General features: G+C 43.6%; 1 protein-coding gene across 4 annotated transcripts in view; it reads left to right on the top strand.

Annotated features, from left to right (window-relative positions):
* Positions 1-907: 907 nt before the first annotated feature.
* Positions 908-15639, top strand: part of LOC149123269 (uncharacterized) — a 63392-nt gene continuing 48660 nt past the window's right edge. For 3 of the 4 annotated variants that reach the window (XM_089309588.1, XM_089309590.1, XM_089309589.1), the window contains exon 1: positions 908-1720. The gene's annotated coding sequence lies outside the window, so the exon portion shown is untranslated. Of the gene's footprint in view, positions 1725-15639 lie in introns of all 4 variants that reach the window. The other variant, XM_089309591.1, reaches the window with a different exon arrangement.

The raw sequence follows: 15639 nt of genomic DNA, 5'->3' as shown, positions 1-15639 counted from the left end.
ACAGAAGTAATCACAAATAGAACTCCATGTCATCCTGCTTCCATTTACATTTCTACTTAAAATCTTAAAAATCAAACACCACACATATACCTAAGAATGCATAATATTTACACTATCTTGATATTAAACTTGAGAAAAATAACCATACAGCAATAGCAACTTTGAACCTCCTTTCTTTTTTAGATAAGTTATAATCCTATGTGTTTCTCTACAGTGAAGATTAGGATTGTAGATACTCCTCCTCTCCCTCACTTTTTATTTTAGAGATGAGAAATCTTGGGTTTTAGAAACTGAGCCCCAAGATAAAAGAAATATTTCTTTTTTTAAAGAAGATTTTTTTTTTATTTGAAAGGCTGAGTTACAGAGAGGCAGAGGCAGAGAGAGAGAGAAGTCTTCCATCCACTTGTTCACTCCCCAAATGGCTGCAATAGCCATAGTTAAGCTGATCCAAAGCCAGGAGCCAGGAAATTCTGGGTCTCTGATGTGGATGCAGGGTCCCAGGCATTCAGGCCATCTTCTACTGCTTTCCCAGGCTAGAGCAGAAAGCTGGATTGGAAGTGGAGCAGCAGGGACTTGAACCAGCCCCTATAAAGAATGTCGGTGCTGAAGGTAGAGGCTTAGCCCACTATGCCACAGTGCTGGTCCTGAAAGATTTCTTAAACCAATATTTCACTTTGGCCTTTAACCTAGACTTTTTTTTACCATACTTCCATGGGCAAATTTAATTCGAATCTCTTTCCACCTCAGCTTTCTCTTTGTAAATTGAGAATACGGTCTCCAGAATTAACCTGAGGTATAATTGATACAAAGTAAGGCATTTACTCTGTTAATCTGGCCCCTAGAAGATACTTGGCAATGTTAGTCCTGTATCCAGTTCTCTTTTTTTTTTTTTTTTTTTTTTGTACTTGGTGAATTAGAGGGTGGTGTAAAATACTTTGAAAAGAACCACAAATAAAAGACACAAGTAAAAATTGTATTCTCAAATCTAGATGTTAAACTGTGCCGTGTACACCTGTGCTGAGAGTTACATTGAAATCCTTGTCATGGGTTACTTGAGAGAAGCTGTCCAGGAATAAAGCAGCAGGGGATTTTCCTGAGGGAAACAGCGTGTGTGAGGGAACCGGGATTTGGGACTCAGCAGCAGTGGCTGTCACTTCTTAAGATTTTGTTCAAGAAAGGAAGAACAGCAGCTGACCCTCGAGATCTGGGGTGGGAAGGAAGGGAAGGAGGGATGGAAACAAAAGCAAACGCCCTCTGGTTCCCAGCCTGTCTCCACCCACCCCGTACTGAAGTCCTAGGAGAGGGCCAGTAAGTCTATCTAGGAATGCCCTGGCCTGGACTCCATTTCCCAGAGTCACCCGGTGCTCTAACGTTTTCCGTGCTCTGAGCGCCTGTGCGTGTGCATGTGGGAGAACGTACGCATGCGCGTGCCTTTCCCTGTGGCCCGGGGGTTGAGAACAGAGGAAGTTCATTTACTGATCAGAGTGTGCCCTGAGAGGCCGCACTGCTCGTTCTCCCACATTCCCTGGGGAGTCTTGCTCTGCAAGTGCAATTGCAGGCGGTTCGGGAGCACACACCCCAGACCTGCCGCCCGCTGCTTCTGTGCCTCTGCATCTGCCACCGTGGGCCCCAAGTTCCAGCGACTTCTCCTGTCCCACACTTTCCGCTTTGCTCTCCAGGTGTCCTGAAGAAAGGGGACGTGCTCCCGAGAGTTTCCACGGCAAGTATGGAGAACAGGAAGGGGCATCTATGCGTGTGTGGGAGAGGGTGGGTGCGATGGCAGGTAGCGGCTCCCAGACATTGATCACTTGGTTCTCAGTGATCCTGGGAGCGTCTCTGGCAGAGTCAAGGCTGGAACCCAGGTGTTGTGTCTCCCACCGCCGCTTCCCAGTCTCCCGATGCACGGCCAGTCCCACGGGCTGCCTCACTCAAATTCTCCTTACAGTACACTGGACGAGGAACGGCACAAGCAGGGCAGTTGAGAGCATGGCAAAGGAAGGAGTCCCATTCCCTAGATTTAAATTAGCCCAGTTCTCATTTAGGGTGGGTCAGAGAATGCCTTCTGGCTGGGCTTCCAGCAATACCCCATGGTTGTTCCAGCTGGGTGGGGCCCAGTGGCCCTCAGCTGGGAGCCTGAGGCAGCAGAGAGGTGGAGATGGAAGATCAGAGTAGGATCTGGCTCCTGGCCCCCAGGCTGGGCCCTGTGGACACATCTGACAGCCAGGGTGCTGTGTGTTTGGCTGTATTTCCCAGCGGCAATGTGAAGCTTGTGCAGTAGCTTAGTAGATTGATCTCTCCTCCGTGTTTAATTAACAGACTCTTTTTCAATCTGGAGCTTGAGGCCATGGAAATGTAGCTGATTTATTTTCCTGCTTTTCGATTTCTGTCTTCAACCCTTTTTTCTTATGTTATTAGGGATGTCAACTATTATTACCTGCTGCTAATCCCTTTGCAAAGTGAGAAGTGAACTGAAATTAGTCTACCGTGTGAGTTAATAATGAGCTACTTTAATATGGATTTTCATAAAATAGAGAGCTATGAAGACATAAATACAGAAAAGTAGCAATTTTTCTCTTCTAGTTCTTTAAAGTCACTCAATGCTCCACCAAGCTGATTATCTTACAGTCCATATGGTTTTAATTAAGAGGGTCAGTTACTTTTTAATGTTTTTATTTATTTATTTGAAAGGCAGAGTTACAAAGAGGCAAAGGCACAGAGAGATAGAGAGGTCTCCCATCTGCTGGTTCACTCCCTAGATGGTCACAATGGCCAGAACTGCATGGAAGTCAGGAGCCAGGAAATTCTTCCAAGTCTCCCACACAGATGCAGGGGACCAAGCATTTGGGCCATCTTCCACTGTTTTCCCAGGCCATAGCAGAGAGTGGAGCAGCCAGGTCTCGAACCAGCACCCTTATGGTTTTACCTGCTCAGCCACAACACCAGCTTCAAATTACTTTTCTTATTCTGAGTTCTGTGTTTAACCCCATGCCATTTTCAACATGGGAGGATATTAATGACAGATTTTCATAATGACTGTGGTCTATGGAAGCCTTTATACAAGGTGTTAATGTGAGGAGGGGTAAGGAAGAAAAGAGAAAATATGCTCCCCTCCCCCCACAGAGATAGTATACTATACTTTTACTATACACAGTATAGTAAAAGATGTGGCTTTGGGCTGGCACTGTGACTCAGTATGTTAATCCTCTGCCTGTGGTGCCAGCATCCCATATGGGCACCCGTTTGAGTCCCAGCTGCTCCTCCTCTGATCCATCTCTCTGCTATGGCCTGGGAAGGCATGTGGGGGGTCTCCATGTGGGAGACCCAGAAGAAGCTCCTGGCTCCTGGCTTTAGATTAATGCAGTTCTTCTGGCCATTTTGGCCAACTGGGGAGTGAACCAGCAGAAGGAAGACCTTTCTGTCTGTCTCAATATTTGTATTTCTACCTCTCAAATAAATAAATAAAACATCTTTAAAAAAAAAAAAAGAGACATGTGGCCCTAAAAACTATTGCTATAGACTAACTTTCAGTATAATGAAGTTATCACTTGATTAACTGAGTGGTTCATAGATTCTGTTAGAGTCCTGTTGTCACCAGATTATTAATCTGTGAAACTCATTTAGCATAGTAAGGTTACCTAGGAAGTAAAAATAGAAAGTGAATCCTGGATAGAGGTTGTTAGGGTAACAACATCTTCCTCTGAAACCCAGTGTGTTTTTGAACTTTTCTCCCATGTACTCCCTATCACAGTGCTTGCGAGTGGACAGGCAGTTACGTGTTTCTGCTGAAAAGAGCTGCTTCACACCCAGGAAACAACTGTAAGACACTTTCTCAGCAACTATGTTGTGTGTACATTAATATGAACTTGAAAGGGCCGGCACCGCGGCTCACTAGGCTAATCCTCCGCCTAGCGACGCCGGCACACCGGGTTCTAGTCCCAGTCGGGGTGCCGGATTCTGTCCCGGTTGCCCCTCTTCCAGGCCAGCCCTCTGCTGTGGCCAGGGAGTGCAGTGGAGGATGGCCCAGGTGCTTGGGCCCTGCACCCCATGGGAGACCAGGAAAAGCACCTGGCTCCTGGCTCCTGCCATCGGATCAGCGTGGTGCGTCGGCCACAGTGCGCCGGCCACAGCAGCCATTGGAGGGTGAACCAATGGCAAAAGGAAGCCCTTTCTCTCTGTCTCTCTCTCTCACTGTCCATTCTGCCTGTCAAAAAAAAAAAAAAAATATGAACTTGAAAACAGCCAAGAACAGGATTCCTAGACTACTCAGGCTAACTCACTGTCCTTGGCACATCATTCCCTGCTCTGCTATAAGTTTCTGGCAAGTTCTTTAAAATTTTTAGGAGAGATATGTTTCACACAAGAGACATAATCTGGTAATGTAGCAGTGATGTCTTTAAGGAAAGGTGGCATATGAGGAAGCAGTCTGATGGTGTCCATTCATTTTCCCATTTTTTTTTTTCTGACAGGCAGAGTTAGACAGTGAGAGAGAGAGACAGACAGAAAGGTCTTCCTTCCATTGGTTCACCCCCCAAATGGCTGCTACGGCTGGCACACTGCACTGATCCAAAGCCAGGAGCCAGGTGCTTCTCCTGGTTTCCCATGCGGGTGCAGGGCCCAAGCACTTGGGCATCCTCCACTGCCTTCCTGGGCCACAGCAGAAAGCTGGACTGGAAGAGGAGCAACTGGGACAGGACTGGCGCCCCAACTGGGACTAGAACCTGGAGTACCGGCACCACAGGCAGAGGATTAGCCTAGTGAGCCATGGCTCCAGCCCATTCATCTCCCCATTAATAACTTTCATTGATGTCTACCACAGTGTGGCAGAAGGCAATCATCCTTCTGAATTGCATCAAGCCAGGAGGATTCATCTACAGTTTATCTGAGCTTTCTTTGTATGAGGAAATAACCAAAATACTACATTGTATACAGGGTATTTTCTTTTAGATCAATTTTATTTACTTGAAAGGCAGATTTACAGAGAGATTGAAAGAGAGGTCTTCCATCTGTTGGTTCACTCCTCAAATGGCCACAATGACTTGGGCTGGGCCAGGTGAACCCAGGAGCTTGGAGCTTCTTCTGGTTCTCACACTTGATTTCAGGGGCCCAAACACTTGGGCCATCATCCTCTGCTTTCCCAGGTGAATTAGTAGGGAGCTATATTGGAAATGGAGCAGCCACGTCTTGAACCAGTGCCCATGTGGGGTGCTGGCACTGCCAGGGTCTGCTTAACTTACTATACCAGTCCCATGTGCATTTTTTCAATGGGGGAGGGGTTAATTTTTTTTTCTAATAGGACTCTCAAAATAAAGATTATAATGTGTAGTAGATGATGATTTTGGTTATATTTTGAGTTTCCTTAAATTTCTATATTTTTGAAGTTAATGAGTACTAGTAGTTATTTTTTTAAAAAGATTTATTTATTTTACTTGAAAGTCAGAGTTACAGAGAGGAGAGGCAGAGAGAGAGAAGTCTTCATCTGCTGGTTCACTCCCCAGTTGGCTTCAGTGGTCGGAGCTGTGCCGATCCAAAGCCAGGAGCCAGGAGCTTCTTCTGTGTAGTAGTTATGTTATGTTATCCTTGCTTTGGATAAACAAACTCTCTCCCATCCCTCAGTTAAAATGCTTTTTAAAATAGGTTTATTTTGAGGGCTGGCATTGTGGCATGGCAGGTGAGGCTGCCACCTACAGTGCTGCCATCTCATATGGGTGCTTGTTTGAGATCCAGCTTTCTGCCGTGGCCTGGGAAAGCAGTGAAAGATGGCCCAAGTTCTTGGGTTCTGCACCCGCATGGGAGACCTGACAGAAGCTTCTGGCTCCTGGCTTCAAGTAAATCCAGCTCTGGCCATTGCAGCCATTTTCAGAGTGAATCAGTGCATGGAAGACTTTTCTCTGTGCCCTGACTCTCTGTAACTCTGCCTTTTAAATAAATAAATAAATTTTTACATGCTTCACCATGGAGCTGGCCCTAAGACCTAACAGGTTTTCTGGGTGCTTATCCTGGGGTTGGTTCACTTTGAGCACTAAGCACAGTTATTCTGTGTGACTGAATATTTCATGTTCCTTCTTATGGAAAAGTTTTTCTCATGTTCTGAGTGATTGGGCTACATATGCCCGTAGTGGAAACTAAAACTTAATTTGGCATTTGAACACCCAGAGTGCCGAGTCCTGTAATCTTCTGAATTTAATCAGAAAATATGTTTTGAAACATTTGGTTTATGGGTAGGCAGGGCAGTTTTCCTGGATCCCTGTGAGAATTGATGAACTGATGGTGTGTTTCTACCCCATGTTATATTCTGAAATTTGCTTCCTTTTATTTTCTTAAAATAACTGTATTTGAAATTTGCTCCTGCCTTCTGAAATGTTTGTGCTTCTGTCCTCTTTGTAACCATGGACATGAGTAGACCTTTTCCTTCCCTTTATGATGCTACAAGAGCAATGGGACATTGTAGCTCTCTCCCCTGGCAGCACACCTTCCTCAGTACATCTCTTTGAATTGGACCCTGGGTTAACTTGGCTGCACAAAAGGCATATACCTAAACCCAGTGTACCTAATGAATGAAAGTCATCATAAAGTCAATATGCTTTGTAAACCTCTCATCTCTTGTTTTGAAATGTGTTTTGAATGTGTCTTTTATGTCAGTGTCTGTAAGCCAGAGATTTCCCACTTAAGGCAGAAGGCTGCTGAGGGACAGCACAACTGTAGCTTTGCTCTGTTACTTTACTGTGGACACTCTCTCACCCTTTCTCTTTATTTTATTAAGATTTAAAAATTTTATTTTAAAGGCAGAGTTACAGAGAAAGAGGCAGAGACAGAAGGATGGGGATCTTGCATCTGCTGGTTCACTCAAGAGACTGCAATGAATAATGATGGCCCAGCCTGGAGATCCAACCCAGTGTCCCATGTTGGTGCAAGGACCCAAGTACTTGTGCCATCTTTTTCTGCTTCCCCAGTTGTGTTAGCAGGGAGCTGGATCAGAAGTGGAACAGCTGTGACTCAAACTGGCACTCATGGGGCTGGCATTGTGGCACAATGGGGAAAGCCACCACCTGCAATGCCAGCTTCCCAGATGAGCAGTAGTTCATGTCTCAGTTGCTCCACTTCTAAACTAGCTCCCTGCTGATGGCCTGAGAAAAGCAGCAGAGGATGACTCAAGTGTTTGGGCCATTGTAACCCATGTGTGAGACCCAGATGAAGTGCCTGGCTCCTGGTTTCTGTGTGGTTCAGCCCTGGCCATTGCAGCCATGTCAGATGGCAGATCTCTCTCTTTTTTAGCATTTATTTATTTGCAAGGCAGAGATAGAGAAAGGGAGAGAATGAGAAAGAGATTTTCCATCTGCTCGTCTACTCCCTAGATGGCTACAATGACCAGAACTGGGCCAGGCCCAAGCCAGGCACCAAGAGCTTCATTCAGGTGTCACACTTGGGTGGCAAGGACCCAGGTATTGGGCCATCTTCTACTTTTCCAGGGCCATTGGAAGAGAGCTGGATCAGAAGTGGAGCAACCAGGACATGAACTGGTGCCTATACCAGATGCCAGTACTGTCGGCAGCAGCTTTACCTGCTAATCCACAATGCCATCCCATCTGACTCTCCCTCCTCTCTATAACTCTGACTTTTTTTAAGATTTATTTTATTTATTTGACAGAGTTACTGATAGAGATAGAGACAGATAGAGAGGTCTTCAGTCTGCTGGATCACTCCCCAAATGGCCGCAGTGGCCAGATCTGAGCTGATCTGAAGCCAGGAGCCAGTAGCTCCTTCCAGATCTCCATGTGGATATATGGCCAAGGACTTGGGCCATACTGTGCCACTTTCCCAAGCACATTAGCAGGCAGCTGGATTGGAAGTGGAGCAGCCAAGACCTGAACCAGGGACCATATGGAATGCAGCCCAGGGCCTCAATCAGCTGTGCCACAGCACTGGTCCCCAAAACTCTGACTTTCAAATAAATCAATCTTTTTTAAAGGGTGGACACACATATTGGATCCCAGCATTTTATTTTGTGGTGGCTTAATCCACTGTGCCACAAAGCCAGCCCCACCCTTTATCCTTCTGATGACTGTGTGTCAAGATCTTGGTGATATCTGCTGAACAACTGTTGGTATTAGGTTAAACTCTTCTGTTTTATTTTGGTTCTCATTTGTTGAGTTTATTTTGGCTGCCACTTTTGGGTAGCAAGCTGTGATGTCATCAGTGGCTAAAGCTGCCATGTGTTAGGCTGGCATGGATTCTACTATTCCATTTCTTCAAATAGAAGTGGAAAATGAAATCCAGTGTCCCTCTCTCCCATCCCTCATTTAAAATGCTTTTTAAAATAGGCTGATTTTGAGGACTGGCATTGTGGCATGGCAGGTGAGGCTGCCACCTACAGTGCTGCCATCAAGCTTCCTTTCTTCTCATGTAACAGACCCAGCTGGTCTCTGTGTTTCTCATTTTAGCCCTAAACTATACCAGATTCCTAGAGCAGAAGGAAGCTTATTTTTCAAGGCAGAATTCATAGATGTGGTTGTCCATTCACCTCTGAGAATTAAAGCCATCACTCTGCTTTTTGACTGGTTTTCAGTCTGTGGTGGTGCCCTCTCTCACAGGAAGACAGATTCCTCACATAAGAATACACCTAGGTGGAGAAAACTTTATGGAGTGGGTTTTCCAAAGTGAAACGGAATTCTGGCCTGGACATCCTTGAGATCATGATCAGCAGAGTGGGGAAATTCTTAGCTATGTCCATTCACATCCTTTCCTTTTTGTTCAATGTATTCCTCCCTTACATAGTGCTCTGTGCTCTCCTTCTGTTGCACACACATAAGGTGTGTCTGTGAGGCTGTTTGTGTACTGCTGCAGTATCTGGAGTTGCCTTTGTCTCCCTCTCTAATCAGAAACTCAGATGCAGAGTGAGGAGGGGACTGCCAGCCGGCCACACAGGGTTTGGGCCCCTTGCTCCTTTACTTTTCTTCAGTGCAGGAGCAGCCTTGAACAGAGTTGCACTGGGTAGTATTATTTCTTTTAGATTTGAGTGCTTGGACAGCAAAAGAAATAAATGTATTTTGCTTATAGAAAAGATTGAGGAGGCACTACATAAAGTCAGCAGCAACTTTCTTGTCTCCTGTTACATGTCAAGATGAGTCAGAATATTTAGGGCCATTTGTTAAATTTAAAAAAAAATAAAAATATTTATTTATTTTTTGACAGGCAGAGTGGACAGTGAGAAAGAGAGACAGAGAGAAAGGTCTTCCTTTTTCCATTGGTTCACACCACAATGGCTCCTGTAGCCAGAGCACCGTGCTAATCCAAAGCCAGGAGCCAGGTGCTTCTCCTGGTCTCCCATGCGAGTGCAGGGCCCAAGCACTTGGGCCATCCTCCACTGCACTCCTGGGCCACAGCAGAGAGCTGGACTGGAAGAGGAGCAACCAGGACAGAATCTGGTGCCCTGACCAGGGCTAGAACCTGGGGTGCCAGCACCGCAGGCAGAGGATTAGCCTGTTGAGCCACGGCGCCAGCCAATATTTATTTGAAAGGCAGGGTTACAAAGAGAAAGAGAGAGAGATATAAATCATTTATCCACTGTTTCACACCCCTAATGGCCACAGCAGCTGGGGTTGGAACTGGATTAAAGTCAGGAGCCAGTATCTTCTTCTTTTTTTTTTTTTTTTTAACTTTTATTTAATGAATATAAATTTCCAAAGTACAGCTTATGGATTACAATGGCTTCCCCCCCATAACATCCCTCCCACCCAGGAGCCAGTATCTTCTTCCACATTTCCCATGTGGGAGTAGGAGCACAAGCACCATTCTTTGCAGCTTTCCTAGGCAGATGAAGGAGCTGGATCAGAAGTAGAGCTGCTGTGGCCCGGGAATACAGTGGAGGATGGCCCAAGTCCTTAGACCCTGCACCCGCATGGGAGACCAGGAGAAGCACTTGGCTCCTGGCTTCAGATCAGCATGGTGCACTGGCTGCAGTGACTATTGGGGGGTGAACCAACTGAAAAGGAAGACCTTTCTCTCTGTCTCTCTCTCACTGTCTACTCTGCCTGTTTAAAAAAAAAAAAAAGAAGAAGAAGAAGTAGAGCAGGTGGGACATGAACTCATGCACAATATAGAATACCAGCATCACAGGCAACAGCTTTCCCACTATGCTATACCACCTTTTTTAAAATTTTTATTTATTTTATTTTATTTGAGTTAGAGAGATGCAGAAGCAGAGAGAGAGGAAGAAAGGTCTTCCATCTTCTGGTTTACTCCCCAGATGGCTGCAATGGCTGGAGCTACCCTGAACTGAAGCCAAGAGCTGGGAGCCTCTTCCAGTTATCCCACATGTGTGCACAGGCCCAAGGACTTGGTTCATCTTCTACTGCTTCCCCAGTAGAAGAGAGCTGGATCAGAAATGGAGCAGCAGAGACTCAAAGCAGCACCCATAAGGGATGTCAGCAATGCAGGCAGCAGCTTTTCCTGCTAGGGCACAGTACCAGCCCCTCTATTGTCTGTTTTATGGAAATATATATTTATGGGATATTAGAAGGCCATTCAGGCACTCCCTACAAAACATTTTGAAATAATGATTGACAGCCTGCAAGACTGTTTCCAAAGGGAGAGAGCTGCAGGGACAGACAGGCAGTGATATTGAAAGGGTATGAGGAACAAAAGAAGATGGGAAGGTCAGAAGAAATCTTGAAAAGTATTCCAAAGGATAAAATAATAGGATACAGGTCATTTGTGCAGATTGCCAAAATTAACCACTTCTATTTTAAGGTTTTCCTTTTTTATTTAAATTAGAGATAATTTCTAACATAGTTTGTGATATACTTGACTAACTTTTCAGTTTTTTTCTTACAGATAAGATGTGCTTATAAGATGTAGAGGGGCTGGTACCTATATGGGCCGCAGTTCTAGCCTCAGCTGCTCCTCTTCTGATCTCGCTCTCAAATATGGCCTGGGAAAACTGTAGAAGATGGCTCAAGTGCTTAGGCCCTTGTACCCAAGGGGGGACAGAAAAGAAGCTCTTGGCTTCAGATCAGTGCAGCTCCATCTGTTATAGCCATTTGCGGAGTGAACCAGCAGATAGAAGACCTTTATCTCTGTCTCTTCCTCTCACTGTCTATAATTTGACCTCTCAAATAAATAAATAAAATCTTAAAAAATAAAATATAGAGAAGCACTGTAATTAAATGCAATAGTACACTCCTAACTATGCAGTTAACATTAATTTTCTTTTTACATTTATTTAATGAATATAAATTTCCAAAGTACAGCTTCTGGATTGCATGGCTTCTCCCCCATAACTTCCCTCCCAACTGCAACCCTCCCCTCTCCCGCTCCCTCTCCCCTTCCATTCACATCAAGATTCATTTTTGATTCTCTTTATATACAGAAGATCAATTTAGTATATATGAAGTAAAGATTTCAACAGTTTGCACCCACACAGAAACACAAAGTGAAAAATACTGAGTACTAGTTATAGCATTAAATCACAAGGTACAGCACATTAAAGACAGAGATCCTACATGAGGAGTAAGTGCACAGTGACTCCTGTTATTGCCTTAACAAATTGACATTCTTGTTTATGGCATCAGTAATCACCCTAGGATCTATTCATGAGTTGTCAAGGCTGTGGAAGCATTTTGAGTTCGCCAACTCTGATCATATTTAGACAAGGTAGTAGTCAAAGTAGAAGTTCTATCCTCCTTTCAGAGAAAGGTAGCTACTTCTTTGATGACCTGTTCTTTCCATTGGGATCTCACTCTCAGAGATCTTTTGTTTAGGTCCTCTTTTTTTATTTATTTATTTTTTTTGCCAGAGTGTCTTGGCTTTCCATGCCTGAAATACTCTCATGGGCTTTTTAGCCAGATCCAAATGCCTTAAGGGCTGATTCTGAGGCCAGAGTGCTGTTTAGGACATCTGCCATTCTATGAGTCAGCTGTGTATCCTGCTTCTCATGTTGAATCATTCTTTCCCTTTTTTTTTTTTTTCTATCGGTTAGTATTTTCAGATACTAGTCTTGTTTATGTTATCCCTTTGACTCGTAGTCCTATCAGTGTGATCAATTTTGAACAGCAATTGATCACTTGGACTAGTGATATGGCATTGGTATAGGCCACCTTGATGGGATTGAATTGGAATCCCCTGGTATGTTTCTAACTCTACCATTTGGGGCAAGTCCAGTTGAGCATGTCCCAAATTGTACATCTCTTCCCTCTCTTATTCCCACTCTTATGTTTAACAGGGGTCACATTTCAGTTAATTTTCAACACTTAAGAATAACTGTGTGATAATTATAGAATTAAACCAGTCATATTAAGTAGAACAGACAAAAATACTAAAAGGGATAAAGTATTAAATTGTACATCAACAGTCAGGGCAAAGGCTGATCAAGTCACCATTTCTCATAGTGTCCATTTCACTTCAACAGGTTTCCTTTTTGGTGCTCGGTTAGTTGTCACCGATCAGGGAGAACCTATGGTATTTGTCCCTTTGGGACTGGCTTATATCACTCAGCATGATGTGTTCCAGATTCCTCCATTTTGTTGCAAATATTCAGATTTCATTGTTTTTGACTGCGGTATAGTATTCTATAGAGCACATATCCCATAATTTCTTTATCCAGTCTACTGTTGATGGGCATTTAGGTTGACTCCAGGTCTTGGCTATTGTGAATTGTGCTGCGATAAATATTAGCGTACAGACCGCTTTTTTGTTTGCCAATTTAATTTCCTTTGGGTAAATTCCCAGGAGTGGGATAGCTGGGTTGAATGGTAGGGTTATAGTCAGGTTTCTGAGGAATCTCCAGACTGACTTCCATAGTGGCTTGACCAGTTTGCATTCCCACCAACAGTGGGTTAGTGTCCATTTTTCCCCACATCCTCTCCAGCATCTATTGTTGGTAGATTTCTGAATGTGAGCCATTCTAAGTGGGGTGAGATGAAACCTCATTGTGGTTTTGATGTGCATTTCCCTGATTGCTAGTGATCTTGAACATTTTTTCATGTGCCTGTTGGCCATTTGGATTTCCTCTTTTGAAAAATGTCTATTGGGGTCCTTGGCCCATCTCCTAAGTGTGTTGTTTGTTTTGTTGTTGTGGAGTTTCTTGATTTCTTTGTAGATTCTGGTTATCAACCCTTTATCTGTTGCATAATTTACAAATATCTTTTCCCATTCTGTCGGTTGCCTCTTCACTTTCCTGACTGTTAATTTTGCAGTACAGAAACTTCTCAATTTGATGCAATCCCAATTGTTAATTTTGGCTTTGACTGCCTGTGTCTCCAGGGTCTTTTCCAAGAAGTCTTTGCCAGTGGCAATATCTTGCAGGGTTTCTCCAATGTTCTCTAATAATTTGATGGTGTCAGGTCGTAGATTTAAGTCTTTAATCCATGTTGAATGGATTTTTGTGTAAGGTATAAGGTAGGGATCTTGCCTCATGCTTCTGCAGGTGGAAATCCAGTTTTCCCAGCACGATTTATTGAATAGACTGTCCTTGCTCCAGGAATTGGTTTTAGATCCTTGACCAAATATAAGTTGGCTGTAGATGTTTCGGTTGATTTCAGGTGTTTCAATTCTGTTCCAATGGTCTATCCATCTGTTTCTGTACCAGGACCATGCTGTTTTGATTACAACTGCCCTGTAGTATGTCCTGAAATCTGATATTGTGATGCCTATGGCTTTGTTTTTTGTTGTACAAGATTGCTTTAGCGATTCGAGGTCTCCTGTGCCTCCATATGAATTTCAGCATCATTTTTTCTAGATCTGAGAAGAATGTCTTTGGTATTTTGATTGGTATTGCATTGAATCTATAAATTGCTTTTGGGAGAATGGACATTTTGATGATGTTGATTCTTCCAATCCATGAGCATGGAAGATTTTTCCATTTCTTGGTATCGTCTTCTATTTCTTTCTTTAAGATTTTGTAATTCTCATCGCATTAAATTTTTGTTGAGAAAGGGATGAGCTTTGCTTGATGTGTGTCTTGCTTAGAGCAGAATTTTTATGACTGTATTTGAGATAATTAAAAATAAGTTTCATAGTTGAAACATTGACCATTTTTACTGCTGCAGCCTCCCCTTCACTCTGTATCTGCAGATAGTCCACATGAAGGTACACAGAAAGAGAGGCCTGCATATCTGGAGTAATGCAAATATGCCCTTTGCTGAAACCAGTGGATCAATCCACTGGAGTTCTTTGTGATTCAGTTTGCATTTTTCTGTAGAGTGAAATATAGTGATTTGGGTAAAGTATCTTGTCTCATAGTAGATGATTCCAGTTGTCTTTCTTATCCATCTACCTGGATCACAGGTGATTCCCAAGACAGGTGTTGGGCTCTATGGAAAAAAAAAAAAAAAAAAAGTAGCCTCTTCAGAGTTGATGTATTTCTCCTGGAAAATTGGAGAAATGTTTTGTAAGAAGCAGTTCATGGAGGATGTATATTTCCCTAGAAATGAGATTGAAGTAATTCCCTTTACTTGCCCCTCCCTGAGCTAGCTCCTGAGGCTGATTGTTCAGGGCAAGAATGCTAATATTTATAGGCCAATTATGAATGATCCATGTTTGTCTTACACATGAGATGTCTACAGATCTGTTTCTCAAGGCCTTTAAGATAAAATAAGAAAATTTTGCAACAAAAGAGAAGGTTTTCATTGCCTGTTGCCTTGGTCTAGGATCTGTGCATTTATTACCCACTTAGTTCTCTGCCTCCTATTGTGAGCACCTCCTAATGGTACTTTTTTGGCCATTCCTGTGTCCAGATTCCTTAATGGGTGGCAGTCTTTGACCAGACTTCCAGTCTGATAACTCAGCCCAAATTGGAGTTGACTAGTTTGTGCAGCCACTTCAGGATTAAGGTGGTCCAAAACTGCCAGTGCCCAATGACTGGGCTGCCTTTAGGCTCACTCAAGAGATAAGACTCTGGGCACAGGTCCCAAATGGCTTTGCTTGGTCCTCTTCCCTTGATCTCCCTGGTGACCAGGCTGATTCTCAGGTAGGCAGGGAACTTGTTGGCTCACAGAAGTCTCCAGATTTCTGTTTTGCATTCACCTGCAAAATATTTGAAAGTTTTCTCTTGGATCTCTAAAGTCCTGAGTAGAGAGTTTTATTTTGTATTGAGATGTGTCTTTATAAAGACAGGTGTCACTGAAGACTGTGTATCCTCAGAATTAACTGAACTCTCCCAGGCCTGCATGGAGTTCCAGGATCCTGGCTTCAGGCTGAACATTGCCTGCTGTTGTGAGCATTTGGGGATGTACCAGAAAGTGGAAGAAATGTCTCTCGCTCTCCATCTCCCCCTGCCTTTCAAATAAAATGAAAAACAGATAAAAATTGGGAAAAAAATGTGTTTTGCCTTGTGTCCTAAAGAAAAAGTAATTACTGTTGTTATAGGTAGAACTCACTTGTACACTTCACAAATACTCATCAATCTCAGGTTAATGGCTTGGTGATCACTGCTGGCTGTGCTGCCTACTCAGCTCCCATTCTGTAATGCATCCCCTTCTTCATCTGCAGTTCACTTTGGGTGCTCATAAAACACCAAACTGCCTCCTGACTTTGCATCCCTATGTTCTTTATACATAGCTTGGCCATAATCTCATTTTCTTTAGCAGCACGCTAATTTATATGAGTGCTTCACAGGCAAAGAATAATGGGGACATTGATTTTCTC

This window comes from Oryctolagus cuniculus, chromosome 12 (assembly GCF_051225735.1).
Source record: "Oryctolagus cuniculus isolate XC-2025 breed Fujian yellow rabbit chromosome 12, ASM5122573v1, whole genome shotgun sequence".
Classification (NCBI taxonomy): Eukaryota; Metazoa; Chordata; class Mammalia; order Lagomorpha; family Leporidae; genus Oryctolagus; species Oryctolagus cuniculus.
This window is presented reverse-complemented; position numbering and strand designations above follow the sequence as displayed.